The sequence below is a fragment of the Temnothorax longispinosus genome, chromosome 3 (genome assembly GCF_030848805.1).
Source record: "Temnothorax longispinosus isolate EJ_2023e chromosome 3, Tlon_JGU_v1, whole genome shotgun sequence".
In the NCBI taxonomy this organism is placed as follows: domain Eukaryota; kingdom Metazoa; phylum Arthropoda; class Insecta; order Hymenoptera; family Formicidae; genus Temnothorax; species Temnothorax longispinosus.
Genome location: NC_092360.1, coordinates 4,932,978 through 4,960,540, shown reverse-complemented (window position 1 = coordinate 4,960,540; position 27,563 = coordinate 4,932,978). Strand labels below are relative to the sequence as shown.

The 27,563-nt window shown below is 37.5% G+C and overlaps 1 protein-coding gene across 5 annotated transcripts in view; it reads right to left on the bottom strand.

Annotated features, from left to right (window-relative positions):
- LOC139809345 (protein gustavus-like) overlaps positions 1-27,563 on the bottom strand; it is a 134,559-nt gene that overhangs the window by 53,726 nt on the left and 53,270 nt on the right. For 2 of the 5 annotated variants that reach the window (XM_071772176.1, XM_071772178.1), the window contains exon 1: positions 412-1,212. The exons of 2 other annotated variants lie outside the window; for them this stretch is intronic. The gene's annotated coding sequence lies outside the window, so the exon portion shown is untranslated. Of the gene's footprint in view, positions 1-411; positions 1,213-27,563 lie in introns of those variants that run through there. One more of the 5 variants, XM_071772177.1, reaches the window with a different exon arrangement.

The following is a 27,563-nucleotide window of genomic DNA, read 5'->3' as shown; positions in this document are numbered from 1 at the left end:
TTTTACTTTCGCGTCTTTACTCCGAAAATTTAATCTCCCTTAATAGTCCGGTCGGACTAATCAATGAGTAAACGAATTTTCCTTCGGACGCGATTTTATTGTTCTCGACTCTTTTGTGCGACTTGCAAATAGAATTCACAAATATCTCGCTTTTGTTATACAAAATTAATTCGAAGATCGATACAAGAAATAGAAACGAATAATTCAAAAAACTCAAAAAACTCGAAAAAATTGCAGATCTGTTACAAATGTAGCGGACATTTAAGTTTCGAAGGAAAAAAAACAAACTATTTTCGTGACACGAATGTCGTAGACGTTAAAATCCGCGTCTGATCCGAACCCAACCTAACCCCGGTGGTTTCCGCGGAGAAATCATATCCAGAAATAAAGCGGGACCAGAAATTTACTTACTGCCTAAAACGTCCGCAGGTTTAAATTTCGGAGGGAGTGGCTCGCGTGAGGTGTGACGCTACCAAAGGCGCGAACTGTCAACTTTCGATACGCTCTCCGGACTGACGGGGTCGAAGGCGCTCCCGGCACCGATGTTTTCACGATACCTCGGCATAATACGGTGAGGTCATAACGCTGGATGCGGGCACCACGCCGCTAAAACTCTTCGCGAGATTCGCGACGGCCGCGGCGGCGTCTCGCGGGGTTTGGAAAACGTGCGACGAACAACACCGCGCGGATCCACCGCTGCTATTTACTCCACGCGAGACGCACACGGCACACGGCACACGACGCACGCACGTAACGACGAACAACGCGAGGGCGTTAGGAGGGGAAGAGGGAGGGGGAAGGGAAAAAATGGAACGAGAAAGATATTGCACACTGTTCCGCGCACATACACTGCGGCAACATGAGCCGGAGCACACAGCGTTCGTTGTCGTCGTCTTCGTCGTATTCTCCCACCGGAACTTATCCGTCTCGTGTCACCAGCACCCGGCCGTTTCGTTCCCCGCTACGCGGCGAGCAGCGTTGCACGCGTGCATTACATATAAATTACCGCGCGTGCGTTACGTGTATGTACGTATGTACGTGTGTGTAAGTGTACGTGTGTGTGTGTGTGTGAGAGAGAGAGTGTGTGCGTGTGTGTGCGTGCGTGCGCGCGCGCGCGCGCGTTCTCCCGTACGTAGGTAAACGCACCAAAATGCCAGGTGGATCGGAGGTACGACCTCGGCGACGGCCCAACGACGACTGAGGCCACGAATGCTTCACATGTATCGAGCGGTGGGTGAGGGGGAGGCGGTGAACGAGAGAGGGAGCGATAAGGGGAGAGCGGTCGGTACAGTCATGTGGGGATACGTGTGGGGTATATTCCGCGTGTGAACACTGATGCAGTCGTGCATTGGCGTAGGGACGGCATGCGTCGACATTACGCGGATTTCCGGGGATCTGTTCTTGCTTCTTATACAATTTTTACTTTTTGCAAAGTCGTGCCAGATCACATCAGTCTGATTTCGGAGGAACGCCTGGAGAAGCAGGAGAGAAAGAACTTTCTTGCGCGAGAAATAATGTAAATTTACAACATTACTTCTAAACAATTCCGCTATTCAGGTGGCTTTTGCGATCTCAATTGTGTAGGAATATTGTAATGAGATATAAATATTAGAGAGGTACATTTCGATCATAATCGAAGAAAAAAACAAAGCACTTGTCGTACATATAATAACACGAGGCCCGAAAAACCATCCGCGCCTGACCAAGTAATTTTACAAAAACAATGCGAACGAGGAGAACAAAGGCAAAGCTGTCTCCGAACAGGGCAACTGATCGGTCGTGTTAATTGTCGCTAATCGTGATTTCGCTCTTTTCTTTTTGTTATATATATTTCGTTATAGTTTTTTCTGTAATATATTTTATACCCTGACATAAAACTATTTTAAATTTATTTACTAGTGTAAAACCATACATTACACTCCTCTTACAATTGATTTATTAAAATGTAAAGTATTTAAGATGGATCTCTTAGAAATAATGATAATGAAAATTGTGTAAAAGTATGTTAAGTCGCGTGTGTTTTTACTTATATTATAAGAGTTGCTCCAAAATTATGCGGATAGAGATATAGTGTTCACTATGACAAGAATTGACAAATCAACGTTTTATTATATAATATACAGGTGTCCCTAAACTGACGATAAATATTTTAATGATAAATTCTTTGTAATATTTTAAGACGGAAATTTTAATTTAATATAAAAGACTATAATAGTTGATAATATAATATCATGACTGTAATAGTTTTTAACTGGGAAGAGACGAATGACAGGACTAGAATTTCGCGCACTCAGGGACAAAATGATCGGAGATAAAGGTGTTTCCATAAACCGAGCGTTTTTCACAATAATGAAATTATTGTACAAATATGTAATAAGAGCTTCATGAAGAAATTATATCTGTTAATCCGTAACGAATTTGTTATAAAATTCAAAATGTTTTTATAAAATAGATTAATATAATATTTAACGATATTGATATGGATTAGTTTTTCATACTTATTTGGTAATTCGTGTGATAAATCTCCGCAGTGAGATTAGTCGTTAGAAACATTATCAATTATAAACTAAATAAATATGGTAATGACAGCTGGACGCACATCAATATCGATACAGAATAGTACATTATTGGATAAAAACTGCAACTATTTTTATAATAAATTCGTTACGGATAAACAGAAATAGTTTCTTAATAAAACTCTCATTGCATATTTGTACAATAATTTTACTGTTGTCAAAGAGATTTCGGTTCATGGAAGTACCCTTACCACCACATTTTGCTATCCTTGAATTTAAAGCGCAAAATTTTAGCCCTGTCATTCAAAAGTTTTAAAGTCCTATATAAAAAGAGAAGCGACTTTGGGAACCTCCACCTCCACATTGGGACCGCTCCAGTTCCATGAAACAGATCCGAACTCCATTACTCCTGTGGACGCCCTGTGAACTCCATAATTTCTCTCTTTCGCGAAAATCTCATAGAAATCTAATATTGCCTTTTAAGACTAGAATAAGTTAAAACCGAGCAATAATGGTTGTCGATCGGCGAGTGGGCTATGATCTCAATACGTTTAAATTTTTCTATTTTTATAATCGATATTTCCCATTTTTTCCCTGATGTTTGCTAACGAGAAATCGAAAAGAAACTTTCAGATGAATCCAAACAGACAAGGCATATGTGACTTATACGTTTTTATCAACTTTGTCTGATCCGCGTGATTATAAACCCGGCGATGCGGCACGCCAAGGGGTTCTTAATTTCAAGCAGTTTAATAAAAAAATTTTTATTTTATATTAAACGAGCAGTCCACGAATTGCTCGTGCAATGTTTTCCGACAGATAAAAACTGGGATGTGCGTCTGAAAATTGTATAATCGTTACACTTCATGTATAAACAATTATAAACAATTATATATAGTCCGTCAGCGTGAGATTAGTTTAAGATTTACACTGCTTAATACATGTGTTGCATGCCATTTTCAAATAAACAAATATTTGGATGAAAAACACTTCGGATCGCTTTAACATACTTATAAAATGTTCCGAAAACTATCCTTATTGTCGTTTTGACGGTTAATAAACAGCCGTAAAATAATGAATGTGATACGAAACCTAGCAACGCAAGCTTATGCGTAGGCGCATAAGTTTTAACGTTTGTAAGTGTGCTAAAGCGAACCGAAATGTTTTTTTCATCCAAATATCTTTTCATTTCAAAATGGCAAAGAATTCTCAGTGTGTCATATTTCTCGCTTCTGACATCACGTTCTAACATGACCGCGGCGAATGCCCAGGGGCCTTAAACTTTTTCCATTTGAAAACTATTGTAACCTCGATATTTTCGTATTAAAATTTTTGTCGTAAAATGTTACAAATAATTTGTTATTAAAATATTTACCGTCAGATTAGAAACATCCTATGTATATGTACATATAAACTATTCACTAAACATTACTGTATAACGAAGCGTGTATTTTACGCATTTTGTCTCATTATTGCATTAGCAACAGTTATCTAAAGTGTAACATACAATGGCGGCTGCTCCAATAAATTGTCAGGAGATATGCACTCTGCCAGTTCTCGCCATACTCGCCGAATTACATTGCCGATTCACGTAATTCGGAGCAGCTCTCGTACGCCAATGCCGATGGGTATAAAGGGCCGTGATAATTCGCAAAGTAATTTGCAATCTTGTATCTTATAGAGTAGAAGGGAAGTTCAGCGTAATATCGTAGCGCACGGCATCATATAACTAGATCTATAATTTAATAAGGCTTTATTAAGCGTACAATAATCTGCCGTAGCATCATCCTTCCACAAACGATTCCGCGCGCGATCGATGAACTGTAATTTTTCAAGCTACACACGCAAATGAGAAACCTTCGTATAGAATACAGCGCAATTTACCGGGCAAATTTATTTTCCATCTTTCGATGTTGCATTTTTACATATCGGCAACGTCGTCGCGTTTATGATTGAAACAATCGTTCGGAATCGGGTCTCTCGGTAAGAGGCTACGCCCGTGCCTAAACCTGCCTAGTACTGAAACGTTTATCAAGGGGACTGTATCGCAAGAGAGTGCGACCGAGAGAGACGGGAGAGAGAGAAAGAGAGAGGGAGAGACGAGAAGCGAAACGGATAGAGATGGAGAATGCATTCGAGGAGGAATACGAGGGTTCTCCCTTGTGCAGTGGGGTTTCGCAGACCTCTCCCTGAACCTACCCAGTCGGTCGTTTGGTTGGACATCGAATTATCTCTGAAAAAATGTACATGTGCCGTTGCGTCGCGCGTCGACGTGTACACGTGCATGCATGTGTGTTGCTCGTCGTCGACAGATTAATAATTAATACTGCCTAAAACGCGAGAATGGCGTAAACGGCACCGAAAAAGCCATACGCGATAAACAGCTTTTGTCGACGACATGGATAATACGGAATAGCACGACATAAAGAGCACGATCCTTTCTCCTTTTTTCCGCCTTGGTCACTTTTCTTACCGATAATATAATAAAGTGATGCATACAGCGAACGGGCATTAGTCCTTATTAGCAACAAAAATAGAAATGGTATAGAATTTGTCTGCAATTTTAATTGATTAGCTAAGTATCCAATTTTCTTCGTGACATTGAAGAGGAACAAACTGATACTTAGGTACTGGCGAAGAAGGTCCTTTTAGTTGACTCGGTTAAGTCTTGCGTCACGATGCTTAAAAATCGCTCCGAGATCTCAGATCTCAGATATTTGTAACACGGCTAGACAACAATGCTTTATAGGTTAGGAAGTGCATAAGAAAGGGAATAAGGACACAATACAAAGGAAATTCCACAAAGTTTTAGATTGCTATACACACGGCGTCAGAAATGCCTTTACACCTGAAAATAGCTGCGTTCTGTGATTTCTATAGTGCACGTTACATGCACTATAATAGAAATTTCAGAACACTGCAAATCCAAGTGTGTCATTTTAATTGAAGCTCTTCTTACACATTTCTTGTCGTTTTAAATGACGTCATTTAACACGGTTAAACGTATTAATACGATTAAACGTGTTAATTTAACACGCAACAAAACATGTAAAACGAGCTTCAGTCAAATGTGTCATTTTTAAACGTTTATGCGTGTAGAAATAACACACTTAGATTTACAGTGAACGTGTACCTGGAAAAATGGTTATTTTTAGGTGTCCTAATTCCTTCTCCTTTTCCGACTCCTGCAGCCCCAAATCAATGATCTAAAAGGATCTTCTTCGTTAGTACTTGAATACACGTCACAAATACACTGTTGGTGTGGACGGTCAGGTCACACATTCGCAGGTTCGAAATTCTTATAGAATCGTCGAATTTTCGAGGTAACGTGGAAAAGTCGTCCCTACGAAGCGTTCGTGACAGGCGTTGAGATATACGAGAAATCGATAACCGGCAAGATTCATTAAAGATACGCGCGTACGAAGGCTTTCACGCGGCGTGAAAGATTGCTCCCCAACCTCCTCTGTCGCATCTGATATTATAGCTATCCATACGTACAATTATACACATACACACACATACATACGTACAAAACACACACACATACGGATATATAAATATATACAATATGCTCAGAAGTTTCATAGATCCCTCCCGTAAGTCCCGTATATAACAGCTGTTCCGCAATCGTGACAAAAATATGATCGTGCGTTATTTCGGACCTCGAAATTTCGCAGTAATTTGACATCACGCAGTACTTAATAATTATTTTATTTATCATTTTGTAAATTCTTGACTTGTAAAATGTTATACGTAAATGAAACGTATAGGGATTCTCACTCGACAGTAGACTTTAATTACGTAAATATATTTTCTTACGCTAAAAACTCAGCGCAGCTTTTCATCTTATTAATTATCATTTTCATGAATAAATTACGCCAAATTAAATCACATCAAGGATCATAAGCCAAAAGTTTTAAAGCTTTCCAAAGTTCATGGAGATTTAAAGACTTCCGGGAAAATTTAATTAGCCTCCGCATTAAAATAATTACGTGTGGCGGAAAATTCATTATTTCTCGTATTAACAACGGCGTGCGGCTTCTGAAAGAAATTATAAATTTTGATTTATCGAGTTCGTCATTTAATGAATACTTTAGCGAGGTATTTGCTGCAAGTAGGAACATGATGTTTTTACGATAATCTTAATATAATCGGATATTTCTCACGAATTGATCGATTGAGAATAAAAAGCGTCAGCAATGATCACGCGAACACGCGATTATAATTAGGTTTATTGCTTCCATTTTTAAAACGTGCGACGCGATTAAGCTATGAAAGTATCTAATTAGCAGACGGAAGGCATTTTGCCGCGGATCGTTTCTGCCATCGTTCGGTCCACCTGAAGAATTTTTTGCCGACAAAATAATAGCGCGACATAAGTACATATTTCTTTTTCCTTTTCTCTTGTAATCACTTCTAATCATAGACATAGTGTACTTAAACCGAGCGTTGAGAAGTGGGGATAGAGACGTATGTAGAAAAAGATTTGTGCCCCTTCGAGCATAATTCGGGAAAACTTTATAACTTTTGGCTAAATTCGAGAACGAATATTTAATAAACCTGCTAAAAACCAGAAATTTTCTTTGTGTCAAAAAATGACAAACGGATACTGACCTGAGAGATATTGACCTAAGAGATATTGACCTGAGAGTTGTTGACCTAAGAGATGTTCACGTGAGAGATATTGACCTGAGAGTAGATCCTAAAAGAGCAAATTCTAGGTCCTTGATCCGAAGTTTACGGGGTCATTTACCTTTTTTTAGGTCATTTACCCGAAGCTACAACAGAAAATAAGGAAATAGGACAGGAAAACTCAAGTTTAAGATAAAACTCCTTTTCCTGTAATTATGTATACGAAAAAGATCCTTTTCATACATAAAAGAATTAATAAGAATAAGAATAAGATGACAAAAGGTTCAGATTTAGGCATAAAAATATAAAATCTGTATCTAAAACCAGATTTCTTTGTAATATCGAAGAAGCGACAAATACTCAGAAAGTGACATAGATCCGTCGAAGGTCATTGCCAAGCTCGAAGTTACAAGAAGGGAAGAAAATCGTAGACTTCAGAGATTTTTCTTGGTGACATCGAAAAACGACAAACGACAAATCGTACTCAGGTACTGACACAGAAGATCCTTTAGATCATTGACCCCAAAGTTACAGATCAATAGAAAGGAAGAAAAAACAGGATAGGGAGGATCAAGAAAACTATTATTGAAAAATCCTTTTTCTGGAGTCGCATAAAAAGACAATTAAGAATAAGATGACAAAAGAGAACAGATTTAAGGTTAAGCATAAAAATATAAAATTAGGCGGATATTTAACCGTGTGTCTAAAAAAACTAGATTTCTTTATAATATTGAGGAGCGACAAATACTCAGGTACTGACGTGGGAGATCCTTTAGGTCATTGCCCTGAAGCTACAGGAAGGGAAGAAACTAATAGAATGACCGAGAAACTCAAGTTCAAGATAAAACTAGAAAAAGATCCTTTTCCTGGAGTCGCATAAATAAAAAGACTAATAAAAATAAAATAACAAAAGCGAGAAGATTCAGGTTTAGGCATTATAAGAGGATTCTAGAGCGACGGCAATGACCGATATTTATAAATGTATGATTTTTTTCGAATTGGTTTTACAGATTTAAAATCCTCTTAACACGTTTAAAGTACATACAGAAATGATGGGTGGAGTGGTAAATTGAAGACTAAAAACTTAAAAAAATTCAAAAAATTATATTTGATACTAACCTAACCTTTTGTACCTAGAGCTGTCACTTCATGGAAACTTTCGATATACGAATTATATAGCTTACGTGTACAAATCGAAAGTACTCCACTAATCGGACTAGATCAAAGAACAACGTTGAATCATTGAAACTAAGATTAAAAGCCTAATAAGAAAGATTGTCATTGATCGCAGATTTTATGCATGTACACACACGCAGTGTACATGGCGTTGCAATCTGACAAGAACAGATATCTCGTAGGATCTCGTTGGATAAAGAGTAAAGGCAGAATGATCAAAATAATCGATATTTTTAAATTCCTCTTAGATGAGGGCGCTTTCCCGTCGGAGTTCGGCCGTCACTCCAGGATCCCCAATTTTCCAACCAAATTTCCAACCAAATTTCTTTGCAACATTGAGAAGAGATACTCAGGTACTGACGTTCTTTAAGTTAGGTACTGACGTAGAAGATCCTTTAGGTCATTGACCCAACGGAAGGGAAGAAAAAACAGGATAGGGAGGCTCAAGTTTAAAATGAAACTGGAAAAAGGTCCCTTTTCCTGGAGTCGAAAGCATAGAAGGACTAATGACAAATATGAAGGGATGCTGACGAAAGAACTCACGAAAATATCCACAGAAGTATGAGATATAATTCAGGTATGCGTTTGACCACAAGATTGATATCGATGTATGGTGTGTGAGAAGAATAAAATAAAAATTTCGGTGTGGTCCGACAAGGTCTTTTTCTGGAAAAAAAAGACGTGGTCGAATAGAAATATCTAAAATAGTATATAACACGCAAAATTGAACGTTTTAAAAGAATTCATTATTTTAATTGTTTCAAATTATATCAATTACAATGTATCATATTATAGTAATAAATAACCTTGTCTCCTGTATTTTTTCCGCCATGTGAGATCGTGACGTCAGAGGCGAGAAATGATACGCTAAGAATTCTTGTGTGTCATTTCCATGCAAATAAAAAAATATTTGCATAAAATAGCATTTTAAATTACTTCAGCACACTTAAAAAATACTCCGAGAACTATCCCTTTCTCTTGACAGTAAACAGGTGTAAAATAAATGTAATACGAATGCAGGCTTATGCACAAGTGCATGACTATGCCTGGAAGCTTCCTGGACAGCTTCCTGGAATTTTCTGTTTTATATCAGCAGATAGCAGGACATTTGACATTTTCCAGAACTGTCCTGGGAAAAATTTAAGTCCTACGGCAGTTTCCAGGATTGTACATCTAGAAAACAGAAAAAGTCCAGGAAACTGCCTCCATGCATACATATGTATAGATATCATAATTCGTGATCATACTTTTAATAACATATTCCTAACATATTAATAACACATTCCTAAGCTAAAAATAAGACAAAAATTCTAAAATATAAAAATGTTAAAACTAACACTTTTTTCAAAACAATTATAGTAGACGAATCAGGTAGTTCAAAGTTCGCACGCTTAAGAACAGTACATCGCATATTGGTCATCAAATATCGAATCGACATTAAGGGAAACATTTTTATTATACGAAAGAAGTCTGACATTTTATGAATTTTGACAGTGCAGTTTTTAATATTTTCTATTTAATATTTATATTTTTATTTATTTTTAATACGTTGTAATATTTTTATGTGATTATGATTACTTGCGTATACAATTTATAATATTTTCTATGTTTAAATAAAGTCAGTGAAGCATTTCAATATTATTGCATATTTTTTCATTTCATAAAGAGAACAATAAAGCTGCAAGAGCGTTACTATATAATGTACCCCCTGAGCATGCGAATTTTGGACTGTCTGATTCGTCTACTATAAATGCTTCTCATTTGAATAGTATTGTAATCTCGACATTTTTATCTTACTTTTAACTATAAGAGATATGTTATTAAAATTATGACTACAAGTTGTGAGATGAAACGGGTAAAACCCGTCTACGATTCGACATTGCCCCACGTGCGGCTGGTAACTCCGAATGGCAAAGGGTTTTACTTTTCGTTTAAAATTATAGTTTATGTTGATAATCTATAAATATTAATTATTGTAGTATAAAGTCAAATAACTGGAGTATTATTTAAAATAAAGACTTCTATAATTGATCAATAATCGTCGGCTTTATTTAACTTTTCCCTCAGGTATTCGCAATTGCCCCACTCCCCTAAGTTATTAAATTCTATAACGCAAATCTACATTTGCAGATGTGTCAACAAGTGGACATGTAAATTTGCAAATTACGTTACGTATGATTAATTACGTCTTTCTCGTTAATAATCTTCTTTTTGGAAAGAGAAAACTTTGTGCGAACAAATTAAATTAATATCGGTTACAAATGATCAATTCAATTGACGGAAGATTACCTACGCGGAGCAGCATTCAAGAATGCGAAACGAGAGAAATGATAAAGTCTCGGTGAGATTAAAATTGTAATATGGCGAATGCATATGGCATGTACGAAGCAGAGAAGTCCCTAAGGTTTTAATCCCTGCCCATTGAGACGAGGGAGATAATTATGTCGTAATGCCGCGCAAAATAATAGAATCAAAAGCACCGGGATAATTAAATCCTCTTAGAAACCCGAAGGATTAATATGATCATGAAAATTGAAGCGTATTTTAGTTAATAAAGTCATTTTCTGATGTTCTATTCCTTGGCAAGCACTTACAAAATATATCTTAGTAATTTTAACAATTTGTTAACTTCAAATAATACAACACACATTTTTTAATTTTTGTTAACTTCAAATAATACAACACACATGCGCTAATATTTAAAATAATATAATCTATTAACTTTATTATGAAAATCAATGTTTATTCTTCATTACGTTAAAAAATTTCAAGTGTTATAAATATAAAGTTAACGTTAGTTAAGTTAAAATCTACTTGAGTCAAAACTGGAATTGGAGAAAATTGATATATGTTACGAATCTATAAATAAAAGCGAGTGTATATAAAAATTTGTATCGATTCGATGAATGGGCAGGGTTTATATTTAATAATATAAGGCCCTAAAAGCCATGATACATGAATCACTCTGTCGTGGCCATTAAACGGCCAAAGACGATGTTTATTACAATGTGGCTATAGTTCCCGGATCGATTTTTTTTCTTTGAAGTAATAACGTTATTTGCGTGCGACCACACATTTACTATATATTTACCTATCATAATGATACGAGTGTCAAATGTGGAAACACTGGAAACATAGCTTAACCAGACGTGGAATTCTGACACAAAGTATACCTTTTGTGCCATCAAAAAAGAAATGGGGAGTCTTAAACCTAACATTTTTAAAATGGATTCGAGAATAGTATGCATGGGCACTTACCTATGTCAAGGAAAAAAAGATAAAGCAATTTCTAACCTGAGATCAAAATGGGACTGCTAAACGTTGGGCACCTACCTATTCAAGGACATAGTGGATTTACCACCATTTAAATGTAGGAGAAATAGTTTAAGAACGTTTAAACGCTCGTGCCCCAAAAATATTTTTCGCGTTAAATAAGAACCCCGATAATCTTTTCTAAATAGAGCACATTTGACTAATATTTTAGGATAAACTACACGACTGCCTTATTATCAATGTATGTCGATGTGTTGAGCTGATAATATAATTTTTGTTACAATTTACAAGCTAACTTTCTCGAAGCAATGAAATATTTACAATTGCCATTAAGTATTTTCAATTATAATTAAAAATTCCTATCATTTTATGCGGATGTAAGTTACGAAAATGTCAAACAAGCGTATTTGCTTGAGATTTCGATATCTCGCTTTTTCATAATCTAAAACAGCTGACGTAAATGTCAAGAATGTTAAACGCGAAAATACTGATTTCTCCAATTTCTGAATACTAACTGTTTTCTCCGATTACTTCCCGTCCTTGATGATCGCATCAATTTTCGCAGTTTTTGCAAAACAACGCGGTTAATGCGTAATTTTGTATTGAGCAAAATGTAGGAACGAAGAGAACTTGTCGGAGCAGAAATAAAGGAATCGATCACGAAAGAAACGATGGACGAACCAGCAGAAGAACAACGAAAAAAACAGGAAGGTCACCGTAGCATTTCGTTGCCAACTCGAGCGACACGCAGTATTGTATGCAGATCGTATATCGGTAATTACAAATAAATGAGGCGACGTTGTTGTATCGAATCTTATATTAAGTTTTGCAATCATCTACCGCCATTATCGTGAATTTGAATAATTTCTGACGTAAAAACAATATAATAGAAAAAAAAACATAATTCTTATAAATTTTTATTTTATACATTACTTATACTCCTACAGTTTCTAATTATTTACGAACTAACAATGTACCAATTTTTTTTTTAAAGACATTTGTCAAAGTGCTAATTAATATCCACAGATAGGAACATTCAGTTACGAACGCAAAACTGATTTATTCAACAACATTTCAATCGTTTAATTTATTCAAATCATTTAAATAAAAATAATATGTGAATGTTTATTAAAAATTGCATTGGCATCCTTTTATTCTGCTGCCGGCATGGAAAACATTCATTACAATCTGATTGATGCATGTATCATTGATTCATGCCAGAGATTGTCATTGTCATTTATATGCGGAAATTTCATCAATAGAAATTATTCCGATTACCGCAATCCTAAAACACCAAATTGGAAAAACGTAGGATTCTTGAGAACAATATATTTATCACGTTATATTCTTCTATTTTTTTCACTTAGGTTTTTAGCAGTCAGGTATCCAGCTTTTTTCGTTCCTAGCAGCAAATCTCTCTGCTCAGAGTCATTTAAGTTACTATATATACCAGTACCTGGCCCCCCCGTTTCCTGCTAGCAGCAGGTTTTGGCACTCCCCGACGTTGTGCAATAGCATCAGTTGCACATTGCAGATGCATAACACACATGCGCGGGCCTGGCTAGTCTGCTGGATTTTTCAACGCTGAGTGTACCTTCAATGAGTTCTTCTTTACTGAAGCTGCGATTCATAGTCGATTTCCGTGAAAATTTTGTAACAACTCTCTCTAAACGATATTTTCATGTATTATTAATTTTTTTTATTTAATGACAGAAAAATGGAGATTGAACATAAATTTTGTCACGAATTGCATCGAAGCCATTGTACGGATATACTCTTAAGAGTTTAGCTATGAAATATGCAATAAAGATTATAAGGATTCTTCAGTGCAAGATTTCAGAATTCCATCACCATTTTTATCTCTATACTTCTCATTGAGACTAATTCATATTACACTCACTTAATCCTGGAATTCTAGGTGACATACATTCTGGGTTCGCATATGTAACGTTTTCCTCGAAAGTTTGTCAGAGTGACGTGTTAACCGTTAACTTTAGCTTTACTTTCAACAGTCTCCAGCGTTCCCGTTACCGCGAACATCCGTTTTCCAATATTTCTTTTCTCAATCGGATATCTACGCTGGGAGATATGTCCTCCCTTTCGTTGCCAGTTCCTCAAAACGTAAAAGACAAAAAAAAGAGGGCACCCTGATGGTACCGTTAGAAACCAGATCTGCTTTCCTCCGTCGACGCATCTGCGCAAAACGTGGTCTGTTAAAAGGCGCAGTCTTCAATTGCGGTAAAACTTCGAACGAAATTGGCGCAACAATGAACTTCCCGGAACCCGATACCCCTTGTGCAATCATACTTTCATACTTAAATGTTGTTGCGGAAATATCTTTTATATTTATCAATTTATAAAGTCTGGATAATATATTATAGAAAATATCCTAAAAGAATCTTGAAACAATTCCTTTCTTAATGCGCTCCTTTTTATAATTTCAAGGTTCAAATGTGTCAGGAACTACCAATTTCTTTTCCTATAAAAAAAGTCAAAATCGCGTCGCAATAATACTTCCAATTTTTCTTGCATTCCTCTTTCTTCTACTAGTTAAAGATTCGTAATATCAAAGATAGCGCATTTATGCTGGCCAATGAGAATCTTGCTGAAAGCTTTATGCATGACACGTGCAATTCCTTTTTAACAAGTGGCATGGTCAAAGTACTTTATTCGCGAACGAGTATTCCCTTTGCAAGAGGCGACGGTTCCTCTTCTTCTCGAGCTTTGCCTCCGTGGCGGCGGTGGCGGCGACGGCGAACGGAGAAGGAAGGACACAACGGCGTCGACTGGAATGACGGGTCTTTGTGCTTGGTGGGTCGGTCGGACCCAGTCCTCTTGGGTCCGAGAGAGGATAACGTCAGCTCGAGTCTGCCGAGAAATAAGAAGAGAAGGGAAAACGGTCAGAGTAGTGGAATGAGGAGAAGAGGCTCGGATGTGAAGTGAAGGTCAGCTTTTGTCAGGTCCAACCGGTACGACCACGGAGACTGGAGAAGGATACCCCGCCGATTTGCCCGTATCTCGTTTTCTCTTCGACTACAGTAGCTTATCAGGAATCTTTTATGTTAGAAGCTATATTTACGGAATGCGCTATCTTCAGAAGTTTGCGATTCCGAATTGAGTGTTTTCAAGAGGCGGCTGGTCGTGTTATCTCTTATCAATTAAGAAAACATGTTTAGACTAACGTATAACATATGTTAAAGTTCGCCAATTATACTAGTATAGTTCTAGACTTTTGATATAATTTTAATTATATTTTCGACCTCATAGAAAGAAGATTGAAAGATTTTTCTACTTATATATAGCATAATCGGTTCTGAAGAAATTACAATGAGCAAGAAATAATGAGTAAGAGAAACAGACTACGCGTATTTTCAAATGCTATTTTCTCGAAAATAATGCCTTGTACAAAAAAAAGTTACCATCTCAACTTATTTTTACATAAAGAACCACTTCCTTCTCGAATCATTCCCACAAATTGCGATATCATGATCTGAATACGATAGAGAGCATTGCTGATGGTAAACACAGTGATTACTACATGGAAAGGGAGGGTAAGATATGTAAGACACGTTCGAAGCCTGGAAAGTTATCAGCTAGGGGAAGAGGTTTCAGTTTCCAACTTACAAATATGTATCGTTACAACGAGCGATGTGGAAAACTGTACGTTTTGTCCGTTACTTGGATACCCGTGTTTTTTTATGCCACAGGAATAACATTCCAACGTTCAAATCATAAATTTTGCCGCGAGATAAATGAAAGTTAAATTATCTTTTCTCGCTCGCTGCAGAAAAATACGTAATTAATTAGTATCTGTTGCATTATATACTTGGAGTTATATACATTGTGCGTTCTGTGCATTCCTGAAGCCGGGATTTACTAATGCGAACATATCGCAAATATCACAGATTATATAACGAACAACTGTATCATGATGTGACGTAAATCCGTTGGATTATTACTGGAATATTGCTGGGGCGTTAAATTACACACGATATTAGATATCTCTAATTATTCTCTCTCTCTCTCTCTCTCTCTCTCTCTCTCTCTCACATTAACAGAATTCCTCTCTCTTCTTCATCTGCAAGTTTGTAGTTTGTTCCGCGCCGCACTTCCATATCGAATTTATAGCCGCGTATTTGTCAGACTGACACGAATTCGTAGCCACCGTGATTTATGTTAAAAAAAAAAACAGCCCGTTTGCCGGGACGGATTTCGCGCAGACAAATACATGGGCGACGAGCGAGATACGCACGAGTCGGATTTGCAATTCTCTGGAAAATGCATATTGCTACATTGCGAGCGTTCATTGCTTCGTCTCGTTGCGTCGATATCGCTCGGCGAGCACTACTGGACATTGTTCAGGCGGTGGGGTGAGAAACCGGGGCGGAAATCGGCGAAGCGTCTATTCACGTATCGATCATCGGATAACAGTAAGACCGAGGAAAAGTGGAACAAAAGTGGCAGTTTGAAAGCCCGGGCGAAACGACCGCTTCCTGCAAAGGCTCTTCCCATTCACGGTACGCGGGGACGTAAAAATAAAAATTAAAAAGAGAAAAAAATATATCTCTCTTTGCCGATGTTCGACGAGAAGGTAGACGGGAGAAGAAAGGAAGGAAGAAAGCGTTTATTAAATACCATGAAATCGAAATTTCTGATGAGTGAAAGATACAGATAATTGACATTAAAACGTCCACCATATGCATTATTGCGCTCAATCTCAATTTAATAAGGAATATCATCTTGATGTAGAAATTGTCGAAAATTAATCGCTCAATTAGATTTTTACGCTTTTTAATGTCATTCTTCTCGTCTCATCGTTCAATCGTATACTTCCCAATGATTCTTGGATCAAAGTTATCAGTGACTGAGCAGAATTCCGAGGAATTTCTCAGGTAATTTCTATACTTCGCCATCCTCCTTGTACTTTCCAACCGTCATCTCGAAAACCTCTGCCGATACTATATAGACGCAGGTATAGACTTCTTATATCTAGGTAAGCGAAATTGAAAGGGAAGAAGAAAGGTAAAGGGCAGGTGCGACTATACGTGCCTATATACAGCCGCTGCATGCGGTTGCGCCCCTCGGCGTACGAGGAGAGCCGAGGCTATATCCAATTATTAAAATTAGAGGCTCCGTCGCCTTTGGTGAAACACTCCGGTAAGCGATCCTGCTGCAACTCGACTCCTCGTCATCGTCGACGTTGTCGTCTTCTTCTTCTTCTTTTCCTCTGCTTCTCCTTCGTACCTCTTGACGTTGTCTGTTTTTTTCCCTTTCGCCCACCATTTCTGCGGTTTTCTTCAGATCTACTTTTTTTTGCACTCTTTCTTTAGTCTCGTTTTGTGTAAGTTAATCTACTTATATATTCCAGTTTTTTCTAGATCATTATCTCTCTCTTCCTTTTTCTCTTATATTTTATTTTTTACGTTCTAATGTAATTTCACAACTACATCGATTTAAAAATTACCATTTTTTTAAATTTAGATTCCAGAATTAAAAATTATCATAAAATAAAGATATATATCCTTTCCTTCTGTTTAATTATGTTTCCTCAAGATATATTGAAAAATCAATAACTTATTCTTAATCTCTTTCTCGCGAAAGAGTCATCACTCGTTTACTGGTAATGTAATGTATGTGCGAAGTAACTTGCTGTGTCTGCACAGTTTTCTTCAGTTGAATGTTTTCTGTCTGTTAATCTGTCCCATTAACTTATCAGTGTTTAATTAAGTCATTAATCATGTGTGTAGTCATTTAGTCGTTAGTCGGCATCTGTTTTAATTACCTGCAATGAGTATTAAATATCTTCTTTCATCAAGTTAGAAAATAAATTGTGCATTTTAACGATGATTAGAAATCACGTGAATATCGTGGAAGATTTTCAAAGTACATTCATGATACGATATTCCAGCATGTCAGAATTAGTGTCGTTCAGAAGTATTCATACGAATTTTATTCAAATTTACTATTTTCTAATGTTTTATAAAATTTGAACTCGAGTGATATTTCTGGATAGAAAATACTTCTCAGCAGCAGGATTCGATTTTTGACGACTCTTGACATCTGTTTAAAGGAATCAACGGAGAAGAAAATCGTAAGACGATTTCTCATCGTCTTACGATCTCTAAATATGAACGTTTCTCAGATAGCTTATTCAATAATTATGTCAATACGTTTGTTCGCTGTCTCATAAAGTTTGAGGTTAACACAAAATATTCTCGACAGAGACGACTTTGTACAGAGTCGCAAATACGCAAAGATAATCTTCAAAAATTGAATTATGGTCTTCCTGTTGAGGTATTCCTCTCGATAGAATAAAACGGCAGAACTTTTGAAAATACTACAATTTTTATGTTATTGCATGATTACACGAGATACAAATGGATCTGGGTTTGTATGCCGCCAGACAGATTTTCCATGGAAAGGCCACTTCCCTTTTGCTTATTATTGTCGTGACTTCTTCAGACATAATCTCATTAATTCACAAGTGTAAACGGTTTCCGTTTATCGTTCAACTGTTTGATCTTTCAATTTCGAATAATTCGAAGAAAAAGATGCATTCTCTCATTTCTTTTCGATTCCTATAGCCACATCGGGGATGCGTTAATCGAAGAATAATGAGTAATTACGGATGCTGACTTTTCGTCGTAACCGATTAAGGCCAGAAGATGTAAAAAATAAAAAAGAAAATAAATTTATGCATCTAACAGATACGACTTGTTATAATAAAAAATTTGCAATATAGGTAAAAGATGAAATAGAGTTAAATCGTTAGCACGTAAATATGGAACCGTTATTTGTTGCATCAATATTGCAAACTATATGCAGGTATTAATATTATTTTAATAATTTTTAATAGATGAAATTATTTCAGTAGCTTTTTCTATTAAATAGTTAAACAATCGTGCCTTTTGTTTTCTTAGCAATCGTTAAACCAAATTGATAGCAGTAGGAAGTTCAAGGGCGCGTGTTCTTTATGACTTTGCGCTTGGACATAAGAAAACAGATATTATTAGAAACATAAGTAAGGTGTACTTGACAAGTATATTTCTGAACACGCCAAGCTACCACCGATAATTTATACAATTTCTTGAAAGAATCTTACTGCGAATATATACATAATAAAATTTCAGATACCGCGCGTATCGTTTACAACTTATCCAAGGGCAAAAACAGGAATTGCCATCAGCCTTACTGTAAATCGGATTAACCGCAACTTATCGTGAAACATTGGAGATAAGTCTTTTTCACGCTCTAATAAATAAACAAAAAAATTGATTATAAAACGTTATTGTAATTTCCGGAGAGCATATCGAGTGGTTTATCGAGATATCGTTTGTCCCGTATAGTGATATTTCGCGTATTTATGGAATGTACGATGCAAAGTCGCTTCTTGCCCGTGCATCGTTAATGCTGAGTATTTAAACATACAAATTTCATCTTGTTGCGCCTTTTGCGTCAAAATTCTCGAAGAAATTGCTTGATATTACACCGGACCATGACTCGGCGAAATAATGACACGCACGGTATTCCAGAGTAGCACGCGGAGTTTTCACGGAGTTTTTACGACGGATACGTGAATTCGAGGGGGACTTCATCCGTGCCATTAACTGCAAAGATTCCCGGGGGCTTTATGACGTTTCCCCTGGTTATAATAACGGTGCTCGATAAACGCCTCAGCGTCGCACAATATCCGAACTTGGTCGATCACCGTAAAGCTGACCGACTATGTAACGGAAATTTGCTCCTATTTTCATTCCGCGCCCTCCATGAGAAACGCCGTAACGCGGTCCAGCTTGATGACCCATCAGGTGTCTGGGATAAACATTCGTGGGATAATGGCAAATTATAACGCGAATAGCTTGAACACGATGCACATTGGCGATCGATTTCTCATGATATAAAAGATATATCGTTCCTTGGGATCTCGCATTTATGCTTGTTGTCCGTGGAACTCGTTATCGCAGAATATATAATCGCATTTAATATTCTTAAAAATCGATTAGTATATATAACTAAACGCGTGTCGCGCAAATAATGTACTGTATCAACAACCTTGCGATTAGTATCTTTCGAATAAACATAAGTATACAGAATGAAATTTTATTAACTTTATAATTCTGCGTGTAATTTTATCATTAAAAAAAATTTTAGAAGAGAAAGATATTCGTTTTGCATTGAAAAACCGTTTATACCGCGAGGAACCGATGTCGTAACGATTTTCTCTCGATTGAACAAATTGCACACATTCATTATCTCATAATTGGGCCTTTCGCATGTGGCGAAGTAAAAAAAAAAAGTCAGAGGAAGAGCGGCACCTCCGAGCTCTGCAATTGGCCGCATCGGCCGCTGCGCGCCGCGTCCCGCAACTTTTGAAATTAATAAACGAGCGATGGGTAAAAATACGGCGCCGACAAAAGCTGGCGAAAATTACGAAAGAGAGCAGTCGCACGCGTACCACGTTTCGCCGCACGAAATGGGCGAGAGAAAGAAAGAGAGAGAGAGAGACTGTCTCCCGCTGTATATTTCGTACCGTTGAAAAAGTGAAATCTGGCTAATCTCGCCGTCGCACTCTCGCAGATGCAGATGCAATTACGATTATTGCCTCGCTCTCGTGCCTGCTGCAACGCTGATGAAGTTTTCTATTAACCGCGCTGCCAGGGATTTACGCGCGTTGAGCGAACGTCCGGGGCTCAACGTTTACCGGATCTGAGTATTTTACACAAGTGTTTACGCGGCCGATACGAGAGTAAATTACGGATACGTACAAATTGAATTTAAAAATGTACCATGTCGGCTGCAATAACAAGCTAAAAACTTCCGCGCCGTACAAATATAAAAAAAATAAAGATTTTTTGCTGCCAAATGTTCAATTGCTTTTCCATTATACCTTCCGCAAACTTAAACTCTACTTCTTAAAACAGTTTTAATAGAATGCCATTATTAGCCACAAGATTAAAATGTTTATTATTAAAGATATTTTAATAGTTATATTTTAAAGGAAATTGCTATTAAAGGTAATTGAAAAATCAAAAGTTAATTGAAGAGCTTTTGGCTTTCAATGTTATAATGTTTTAAAAAAATTTAATGTAAAAAAAGTTTATTTCGATTTGTCGAAAAATCTAGTATTGTGGATGCCTACGTTAAAGATACTTTCGCACAGCAAATGGCTACGAAGTTGCTTTGACAAGTAATCGACATGTAGAAGTTAAAATGTCTTCTTGTACATGATCTGACAGAGTAGATCTGGTAGAGTTTAGGAAGATCCCGGACATGATTTCGGAGGCGAGAGAGTAACGACGAGACAGAAGAGAGTTTTCGGCGTACATATATGACTCGTGTCGTCGGGACGGGAAGCGCAGCTGGTCCCTAAAGGGATTGGCCAGCTGTTGATGGAAGCTTTAGGTATGTCGGCCGCGGCCGAACCACACGGCCGTGAGAAAAAGACGGACCGGTCGATCGAGTGACTCGCTTCGCGAAGCCGAGGCCGACGAGGAAGACCTTCAGGGACGTGGAACAGGCTCCTTCCTTTCATCGAGAGCCAGCCAGCCTTATCGAGCGTCGAAACGAGTGTTGCGAGAGCGTCTTTGCTTTTCAACAACGAACGAAAACGTCTTCGTCCGGCGCGGCCGGCGCTTGCGAAAACGTTGCGAAAATGTTGTACGTGGCGGAAGAGTACGGTGCGTTTGTCAAAGTGTAACTTTATGTAACGGCCAGAGGTGAAAGGTGGAATCGAGGACACACGTATATTTGGTCGGCGTTGGTAATTTTTCGTATGCGCAAGTCAAAATAGGCTCCTCAGGTTTTGTTCAAATACATTTCGACATACGAATATTGAAGTAGATAAATTAAAATAAGCTATCGAGTTATATAGTTTCAGACACAACGTTGCTTCTTGAAAGATTGATACTTATTAGATTATTTTTAATTATCAAGATACTCGGCAGATACACTCAGAAATTTAGTTTAATTCTTAATGCCGTATGCGTACGCACGTTGAGGTACGTACATCTATATTTTTGGAGGATATTTATTATTGAAAGATATCATAAAATATTTTTTGCCACATAACGAGGTCAGTTCCAAAGTCACCTGGTAGTGTCTCTTTTGGAGTGGAACGCGCTTCTTCTGCTCGGCTCGAAGGGTGCCCGGCGTATATGAAAGAAACGTGTTTTATTCAGACGCAACCTGGTGTTGTTATGAATAAATTCTCATTCAATGTTTTATTCTACGATTGTGCAGTTTCTATCTTACGCGGTTGGGATTGCTTCAAGTCACTTTAGCTCTCGTCTTCGCCGCTTCTTTTGAACGTATTTAAAGTATTTGCTCGTACGTTAACAGGTCACAAAAGAGCCGTCCGGCATTCGGATGGAACCCTCGGCTAAATTCCTTAACGGCTCGAAAATTTTCATATTTGCAAAGAACAGGGGATACATTCAAGAGTTGACATTTCTTCGTCGCAAAGGTGTAATTTGGTGAAAACCGCTGCCGGACATTGTTGTTCTACACGCCTCGCGCCTGTAGCAGACTGTATTTACTAGAAGATTTGCATATGTAAATTGGGAGCTTAAAACGATATCAACATGATCGAAGTTCGCGTGGCGGGAGATCAGGGAAAGAATGTACCAGTATGTTAAGGAAAACGAGGCTCGATCATGCGTGTATCGCTTATAGTTCGTACGGTCGAGTCACTTTTAATCGTATTCCTAGAAAGACAAGTGACTGTTTATGAATCATACTCTCGCGCCCAAGTATCAGCAGGAAGACATGTGTATGCGGGGTGCCCCAGATTTCTACTCCACGTTCTATATATAAATTCTTTGACTGCATGGAGCCCGAAGATAGGAGTTCTCTTAGCGGAAGTTAGTTAATTAGATACTATTATTTTCCATAACACGTTTTATCAGTTTCCATAACACGTTTGACTATTTAGCCTTAAGTTATCTTCGTAAGTAATCTATAAGGGGAAAGATAAGGGAAGAAAAATTCCGTTAAAATTCTCTATATAATTTCATAACGAATTAGATTTTAGTTACGCTTATAATCTTGAATTTAAACACTCCGCGCTACACGGTCAGAATCATAATCAAATTATATATCTTGTGAAGAGTTAATATTAAATCCGGACATAAATCGACGCAATTAGATCTACATTTTTTTCCGGTTTGTCGATCACCCTCGTAATTCTCGCGCCAGCATGAAAGATTTAATGGCGTAAAAAGGCTGTTTTTAAAGACCGGACGTCGAAAAAAAGACTGATCAGGAAATACGTTCGTTCGCAATTTCCCTCGTGATTCTCCGGCCGTTGTTCCGGGGCACATTTCCCCCGCCGCGCCGGGTGGACTTTTTCGTATATGGCGACGTCGCGCGTATCACCATCGCGTTTTCCTGACTCTCGCGATTGTCGCTCCATGCACCTGTCATTGATTGCACGCGCTAGAAGATTTACTTATGTAAATTACGTCTTTAGGAGAGCAGGGAGTCGCGAAAGGAGTGGCCGCCGCGCGAGAAAACGCGCCCCGAGAAACCATAATTCCTTTCTTACGGCGAGCGCGAGTCGCCTACCGCGCAACACTTTACCTCCTATCTGCCCGAGTGCGACTGATTACAAGTAGCGAGTTTAACGGTGTTCATAAATCTTTGGTACAATGTTGAGAGGCGTTAAAGACTGCGATATCGGCGCGCATGAGCTCGAAACGTTGTACCGCACATTTCGATTAGAGTGACATGGTATCCGCAGTTATCGTAGCTGCCGTAGCACGGAAAAAGAGAAAAGAAAACGATCGTCATGTTTATATCTTTCATCGCGCAAACCTGCTCGTTTTGATTTGCATTTACGACGCAATTCGGGGAAGGACTGTCATTTGATGTAGTTAGCGTGCCGAATAGGAATGCGCGTATTAGATTTATTAACCAGATTTCGCCAACAATGTTCAATTCTAATTTTAATTTAAAACCCAAGAGAGAGTGGAGAAAAATAAAGACCCAGCTTGCTCAATCTGGAACTAAAATTAAAATGAAAGTTAATAAAGACAAAGAGAAAAAAGAGAGAGAAAGCGCGGAGAAAAATTACACATCAATAAATTTATAAAAATTATAAATGAAGATTAGATAAAAAACAAAGGGTTTTTTTGGTAGAGATATATTTCAATCGAGAAAAGAAATAACTGCGTGTTTCATATAGCTGCTTTTTCGTTGTAATAAAACTAAAAATTGGTTGTATTCATTCTGCGCTTAAATATTTCCTACAAAGAAGGAAACATATTTCGAACAAAAACCCGTCACGTGTACTATCAACTTGGCTGTTCTTTTTTTCTTTCAGCGCGAAGAGGAAGTGCAAACGAAGGAACGTGTAAATAAGGCAAGACGAAAAAACGCGCTGCAAAATGAACGCGGTCTGCACCATATAGAAGCGATGATACATGGCCACGGTGCAACGATGTGCCTCATTGTTGCACGAACGAAGGGACGTTTCGTGCTCCCTCAAATCCGCGCAACAACGGCAGACTAGATATCGTACGTGCATTTGTCAGTTTTCTCAGCGTTTTATTTTTTCCCAAGCTTTAGTATGGGAAAACAACGTTACTTTTTCAAGCCTTACAAAATACAAATGTAAAATATTAGGATTTTTTAAATAAAAAATATAGTATACAAAGCGTTATTGAGATATTAAAGTGATTAACAATTTCATGAACAATCACAAAAATTGAAAAAAAAATCACGATGATCTTGTTGCATGCTACAGATAAATACCTTTAACTTCAATTTTAGTGATGCTTGACACTTAGCTTGAGCTGCGTAAATTCACATAAGTGAAACTAACGATTAAACACTTCTTCCCTTGTGACAAATGCACGTGTCTTCCCTAGAAACTTTCTCATCCCTGAAAAAAGCCGATTCAAAATCTGCCGAATATCGCTTACCCATCGAACCCGCTTACCCACCTCGATTTTTTCTCAGCGACCAGTGCGTCTGCAGCACAAAGAAAGGTGATAAACGGAAAAAGATGAGGGAGAGAGAAAGAGAGAGAAAGGAAGAGTACAATGACCTACTGCGCAACGATAAACGGCATCAGTGCCGTAGGAGCAGTAGCACTCCGGGACGATTTCAGGCGCATTGTTGCATATATACACATACAAGAAGTTTCATCCCTTGGGATCTTCCGGGGACATGGGGAGAGCAGCAGTCGATCGTGATCATCGAGAAACATCTGTCGGGTATGGAAGAGGCACGACGCGAAGGTGCGGGGATAAAATACCCAGGGAGAGAAAAGACACCCACGCGCTTTCAAAACGACGATGAAGACGACGACGACAACGACGGGGAGGAAGATTCGCGGTTTATACGAAAGAATCGTGGCGCGTACCTGGCACAGCTGCGCGTTTAATAGGTTTTCTGAAATTTCATGATGCACTTTGTATACACAGCCTATGCGTAAATAGATAGATAGGTAGGTAAGCAGGTAGGTAGATAGGTAGGTAGATACGTACGTACGTACACGCGGTACTTCCAAAATATCGTCGAGTAGGGGCCATTGTCTCGTAAATATGGAGATAAATACACACGTCGTGCGTATATGTATACCTACTGAATACGAGGAGAACCGATTTTGCGACAGAGAAACTCGATTTTCCACAGAGAGACATGTAAAACGATCTTAATATTAAATATAACATTCTTGCACGTTATGAATTTAACGTGGACTTAATTTGAAGCGTAAACGAATCCCAGTATATATACATAAGTGAGAAAATTATAGCTATTATAACTGTTTCTTTGTACTCTAGTTCTCAGTTTTCAAGATTATTAACAATATATCGCGTCTTTCGATTATACCCGAATAGCATACATTTTCCTTCGCATTTAAATAATTAAAATAAATTTTAATGGAGACAGACATTATATAAGAGGATATGAGCATCAATCGTAACATATCGAAATTTTTTATGACGATGGGAATAGTCAGCCGGTACTTTATAAGATCACTTATAGAAATTATAAGTATGACATTTTAAATAAGTAATAATTGCCTGAATCGACTACACCGCTATATAAACAGAATGGCTTTGTTCATGGCCAATAAGTTCTGTGTATAATTATATAATCTACATTTTAGATATTTTTTATAATAGATGCAATTATATATGTAAATATCGTTGCAGCTAATTATTTTAGCATAAACTAAGGTACATGACAATAAATTTATTTATTATATAAATATAAATATAAATATTATATAAATTTATTCGCGAAAGATGTAATCATCAATGATATTTGACAACAAAATAATTTTAGCATTTCGATGATAATTCATCGGCGTGAATATTTGTAAAAATTCCATGAAACGAGGTGCGCACCTTTAAAGTTCTCAGGAAAAGTTCATCGAACTTTTGTAAGGTAGACAAACACATTAAAGACTGGTTAATGTGGGTGTAATAACGCGGGACGCGGAAGGGTTCGAGGTAAAAAAAAGGTGCAAGGGTTGGTAAAGTGTTAGTAAAAAAAAACAACATATCAAACTTTGATAAACTCTTGTTAAGCACTGTGGGGAAAAATCTAATTCTCTTGTATAGAAGTCGAGGGTCGCTTTTCTGAAAAAATTTAAAAAAAAAAAGACTTTGCAGGCAACCATGTGAGCATTAAACATTTACGCTTGCAGTAACAAAGAAATCTCGCAGCTTAAAGCAGAGAGAAAGAGAAAGAAAGAGAGAAATTTCATAAATTTAAAACAATAATTATATTAATTATTTTCAGAATAATGAAAATGTTATAAATAACTAAATAAAAAATAATTAATATAATATAATACATTTATATATTTAGATATATTCAGATATAAGTATTCAGTTTCTTATACGTTAACAATATGCTTATTACATAATAACCAATTTAATAAATCTAGAATACTCTTTCTTGAGAATATCAATAAACAGTTGGAAAATATTATATTGCTTTAAATATCATTCATTTACGTCACATTCAGATAAAATGTACTGTTAACATGTAACAAAACATAAAAAACCTAAATAAATGCTAGAAATTTCTTAATATTATCTTCTTTTGGAGAGTAATTGATGTTAATAATTTATAATAATACACACTGACAATGAGTGAACTCTATCGAATAGTACATGTCACGTTATTGAAAACAATAGTAAACGAAATAGTCGTGGCTTCATGACTATTTCAATGCTATCAGACATTTTCATTGGTAATTCTGACGTACGCTAATCATTTTCAGCAGGAATGTCTTATTTTAGAACGGTCGTAATAACGCTCCGAATAATCAACCTATCGTGTATTACTAAGTTTGGGAATACGAAAGGAAAACTACGTAGATGCTTAATGATGAAGGTGCCAATAGCTAGCTTAGTTTCGTTAGAAAGGTTCTAAAGTCCAAGAACGGGAGATTGACAAGCACACTCGAGCCATAACGATCATCCCGCACATTACCTTTCCATAGATCAGTCGCTCATAAATCATAAAGAGACGCGATGAAATACGAGGCGTCGTGCAACGATCGCTAAATTAATACATAGAGAATCTAGGCGGACTGGCGTGCGTGGGATCTATATTCTTAAAGAGCTCATAAATGATACCTGAGATTGATGCATACACACGTAGATTAGATAGATAGATAGGTAGTCTGAAATATTGTCAGAGTATCGCTGAAATATCACAAAATCAACATCGGTTGACCGCGATTATATTCCTCTACTCCATTTGTCGAAGATTAATTTCGATTTTTATTAATAGAACATTGTATCAATGTGCGACGCTGTCGCGATCGAGAAAGACCGATGTAATCGCCGTGCGTGCGAGTTCTCACTGGAACGAGATCGCGACAGGCTCGTGATCGAAGTTCGGCACGAGAATGTATCGGGCGGTGCTTGTTCCTTTCGCGAGTATTACATACGCGCGGACACCGTGGATCGCGCGCCGCGATAAGGCGAGTCGCGTGCCAATCGC